Raw genomic sequence first — 5063 nt, 5'->3', positions numbered from 1 at the left:
GTGTTATATTTAAAGAAATTAAATATTGAAAAATCTGCATAAATGTTTCTCGCATTGTGATAAAACAACGGTTCCTAGAGCCATCAAATTATGAATAACATACGTTTTCAACCTAATATGGTCATCTGGAAACCCAAACTTGGAATTTTTTGTATTATTTGATTGATATTTTGTAATTTTTATTAGCAAACTCAAAGATTTCAAAGCGAGCAACTGCAACACAATACGGGGAAAAAAAAAAAAAAAAATACGTGCATAGCGCAAAACTGTGTATCAGAAATTCTAAAGATAAGCTCATTTTAAAATTATTTTGGGATATTGCTGTTGAACTGAATTTTATGGTTTAAGTGTAAAGAACATTATATGATAAAGAAATGCAACACACAAAACGTTAAAAAAACCGACCTTTGGGCGTAATGTAAAATCTAAAAGCTTTCATTATTTTTATTTTTATTTTATTTTTTTTTATCTGTGTGTTTTTACCATTTTTCTGCATATATTTCGTTAAATAAACCATCGCTATGGATTTATCTGTGATGCTGAGAGAGGTGAGTGAATGTACATGTAAATTTATTACTTTATTGGAAATGCAAGGGAAACGTGCCGTCATTGTCAAAAAGACTTTTTATTTTCCTGAAAAGGGTAAGTGAAAATATTTTTTCTTTTTAAAATTGCTTATTTTTAATATTTTCTTTCATTGTGAGAAATTAGATTTTTAAAATTTATTAATGTGTAGAATTCTAATACGAAAGTATAGAACGTGGTTTAGGAATTTAAGAAACATGGAAATGAAAGCTGTGTATGATGTTGATATTCAATAATAAATATTTTCCCTTTTTTTTATTAATATAAAGCTTAAAAATTTTTAGAAAATAATGAAGATTGTTTACTAAATAGTATGTAAGAGATAGTGTCGTTACGTAGCAATAAGGTAATTTTGTAAAGATGATAAAGTTAAAATGTTCGGCAATATGAAATTAAAATTTAAAAAAATCTGTTTTTACTTGTATAAATACTAAAGCTTAAAAATATTCACCCTGTATGAGAGACTGCGACGTTGTTCACAGTTTTAATAACTGTTACAATTCACTTACCGTATTTAATAGATTGAAATACAAAAAATTTAGTATACTTATTTCTACATCTGTAGAAAATACATTGTGACGTCACAATCTTAGTCCCACCCATTTATGAACGTCACATAGCTTTGCCTTCGCAACTTTGTTTATACAACGTTTACTGGCGATTTTCAAAAAACGCCGCTACTGAAAATCGCCAAGCAGTGGGCTAAAGCACATTTTCACCCTGTTTTTTAATTTTGCTGCTCACTAAGTTTAATAATAATCAAAATCGCACGGCATCATTCGCAAATACTTTCCAAATTCCACCCTGTCTTCAAAACGCAGCTCTTGGAACAGGGTATTATGGGCTCCATGAATTTCTCTGCGTTTCACCCAATTTCTCGTCCAAATACGCTTTCTTTTTTCGTCTTCTGCAGCAGCAGCAGCGAAGATCAAAATCATAGATGTTGCTACAGTAGCAATTAACGGGAAATCTTCATCCATTTTTATTATTGTCGCCTACATTCACTCCCCCACAGTTGTTGATAGTGTGACGCTACATAGGGCGGGAATTCTTCCTCGGACAGTGATTGGTTAAGGCATTTCCTGTACCGACGACAAAATTAAGGCTCCTATAAACCAGGCTGAATCATCAGGCATTCGCGCTCCCAAGTGGGAGATTTAATGGCGGTTGAGTGGTTAAGGTGCAACAATTTTTTGTGTTTTTTTTGTGTAAAATGGGCGGATGTACAGCTATTAATTGTTCAAATCATTCACGGAAAGGTCATACATTGGTAAAATTTCCTAAAAATGAAGAAAGAAGAAAAATATGGGTAAATAATTGCCGAAGAGACAATTGGAAACCTGGTCCAGGCGCTGAACTTTGCTTAGTAAGTATAATGTTAATTACGCCTTCATTTAGAGTTTATATCTTCTCTGATGTTTATAACGTGCAAGTAAAGTGAAATTCTTGTGTACAATAACCTGAGTATTTGCTAATTTCTGTAATAATAGCTATAATTAAATTAGTCTAGGGTTAATGTACCCGTCGCCAAACATCGCCAATGTAGATGTTTTTTAATATGGAAAAGAAATTTCTCTTCTAATATAAAGCGCGGATTTTGTTTTCCTGTGCTAATTGTGGAATTTATACTAATGTAACATGAAAATCATTAGCATATTGAAATTTATTAAAAAATAAATAATAATTTGGAAAGTCAAGATAAAATCTGAATGTTTGCTAAAGATATATGTAACATTATACTATAGTTGCAATATCGTTGGAATGATATATAATTTTTTCTTTATTTTATAATCACTATTGTTAAAAAGTTAGATGAGTTGTTTATGCACGGTGCCCACTACTGTTTCTTGGTTAAAATAACTTCCAGAATTTTGACATTGACATCTGAAGTCAATAGAATAAATTGAATAGTGTGAGACAAAATATATATAATCTGACTTCAATAATTGCAAGGATTGTGCAAGTTTATTTATAATCACAGTATTATACAATTTGGCAATGGAGTAAAGATTTAGAAATGAATGCAGAACATTCAAATTAGTATTTTCTTGTTTCTAATTATAGAAATATAGTCTATTTTCCAGTATAAAAGTTTTACTTAAAAGTATGGGAAAGCAGATTTGTTTCATGCATGATCTTTATAATACTGGTATGAAATGAATGAATTTTAATCTGTAAACAATTTTTTGTTAATATTGAAATGCGTTTCTTTGGGTACATTTTTAGGCACTTGTGGATCATGTCAGACAACATGCAATAGAAAAAAGATGTCCGTGTGCATAAATTTTCCCATTGTGTTACTTCATTTTATCTAAATTTCAAGGATAATTCTTTTCATTTTTATATGGCATGTTATCAGTATAAAGGCTAGTGAAAATAAATTGGTATGTGTATCTGTTTTTGAAGTGTAATGCTTAAATAAAAAGATGGTGTGTGTTTCTTCATTTAAACAAAATTTCAAGGATAGTATTTTTCAGTGTTGTACGGTTTGTTATTTCTCAATGTAAAGTGTAACAAGGGGAAAAAAAACTGGTATGGTATATCTGTTTTTTAAGCATGATAATTTTATTTATTTCTTTAGTGATGCATATATATAGAGAGAAGGTGTTTGGTCCAACTGAAGTTATAATAAATCTAATTTTACTAGATCTCTCCCTCCCCTCAGGTGTAGAAAATTTTCAAGTGCAGAAAGTTTATTTGCAGAATTAATTCATTTCTGATAAACTTATTATCATTAATTTTTTATATAACATGTTATTAAGTTACACATTTGACTACTGTGTAATAAAATTGTATTTAGGGCAAAAAATTAACTATAATTTTGCATCTGGTGACTAATATCATATGCTTCTAAGAATATTACTTTAACTTTTTCCATAATTTTTGTATTTCAGGAACATGAAACTGTTATTTTGATATACTTAAATAATAAAAGTGTGTATCTGAATCAACTAATGGATACAAATATTTTACAGTTATTTTTAGAAGATATTTGCCATATCGCTTCTAATAATTCATAAAGTATGTTAAAATATAGGTAAATAATTTGGTGCAGAATTCAAATTTAGGGTTTAAAATATAGTGAATCATAAGACTAAATGATTTTTATTGTCATGATTTGCCTGGGCTTAAGAATGTACTTTTCGCCCGGTGGAAATTGTCATCAAACTGTCCTGAACAGGCTTTTTGTTGATAATAACTTCCAGGCTTATCAGTACCTCCTTTTGAGTGGAGGGTATGCAAATATAGTACCCAATTTAAATTACATTGTGATTGTAATAATATTGTGGTATGAAATAAGTGATTATAATTACAATTTAGGTAATTGCACTGTAATTATATTACATTGTATCTGTGAACTCTTAATTTCATTACTTTATGCAATTATGTTGTAAGTGCATAATCTAATTGCAATAATATAATCTATTCGCAATTACAAAATAATTATAAATGCAGTTACATCTTAAATAGAGGCCATTTTAATACTTTTAAATTTTCGCAAGATAACTTCCCATTAAGGTTCATTTGGAGGAAACTATGCAAATATTAAAAAAGAAGTTATGCTAAATTTACATATTTTGTACAGTACTTTCTTGTTATAATGCTGTTCAATATATCTTCAATACTTTTGTAAATTTAACGACATTCTTTGCAATCACTGTGGTGCTTTAAAAAGAAGTTTCTTAGTTATGCTTTCTAATAAGAATGGGTTTAAAATTAAGTATTATGTATAATAACTAGCAGTTAAAAAAACTTGACTGCATGAAAATGCTGTTGCTGTGTAAAATAAAAAATAAGCTTTCTTTTATGCTTTGAAATGAATTACATGTGGTTAAGTCGTCCTTTTACAATTTAAGAATGTGGTTAACACACATTCTTAAATTGGACAGGTTTTATCTAAATTATTAGTATAAAATATATAAACTATGAATTATTTTGTAACATAACTCAAATTACAAAATTCATTCTATATACGTTCAAAGTTATTATCTTTTATGGAATAACTGTTTTTTTAATTTAGGTAAAAACTGGATTTTTAGAAGTATTACAAATACAATGCAACACAAAGGTGATCTGATTGAAGAGGAAGGATTTTTTATTACGGTTTCTAGTTCGTATTTATATTACATTTGATGAAAAGCATCCAAAACACAGAATGCTGTACTTTCTTCTTCCATATTATGTTATGAAATATTTCACACATTTAAAAGAAAGTGTTTCTTCAGAATCTTGCACAATTATTTCCATGTACCTCAGACTTAAATGACAACATATTCTTAAGTTATTTTTTTAGTATGAATTTACAGTGTTTTTATGGAAATTTTTGTTAAAATGTCATTAAGATAAATTTATTTGCACACTCTACGCTTTAACTATTTCCCCATTTGACACTATTGACAGTTTTTATTCATATCTTATTTATTATAGTCTGCTAACGAAACTGAAACATCTAAAGAATAAGTTATTTTGAATATGTT

The 5063-nt window shown here is 28.6% G+C and overlaps 1 long non-coding RNA gene across 1 annotated transcript; it reads left to right on the top strand.

Annotated features, from left to right (window-relative positions):
• Window positions 1–1705: 1705 nt before the first annotated feature.
• Window positions 1706–3739, top strand: LOC146997632 (uncharacterized). Its single transcript, XR_015040507.1, has 2 exons — window positions 1706–1951; window positions 2812–3739. It is a non-coding gene; the product is annotated as an uncharacterized LOC146997632 (long non-coding RNA).
• The last annotated feature ends 1324 nt before the right edge of the window (window positions 3740–5063 follow it).

This window comes from Stegodyphus dumicola, chromosome 4 (assembly GCF_044657685.1).
Source record: "Stegodyphus dumicola isolate Sdum_Otavi_A_Nest chromosome 4, ASM4465768v1".
Classification (NCBI taxonomy): Eukaryota; Metazoa; Arthropoda; class Arachnida; order Araneae; family Eresidae; genus Stegodyphus; species Stegodyphus dumicola.
Note: the sequence above shows the minus strand (reverse complement) of the source record. Positions and strands in the feature narration are given on the sequence as shown.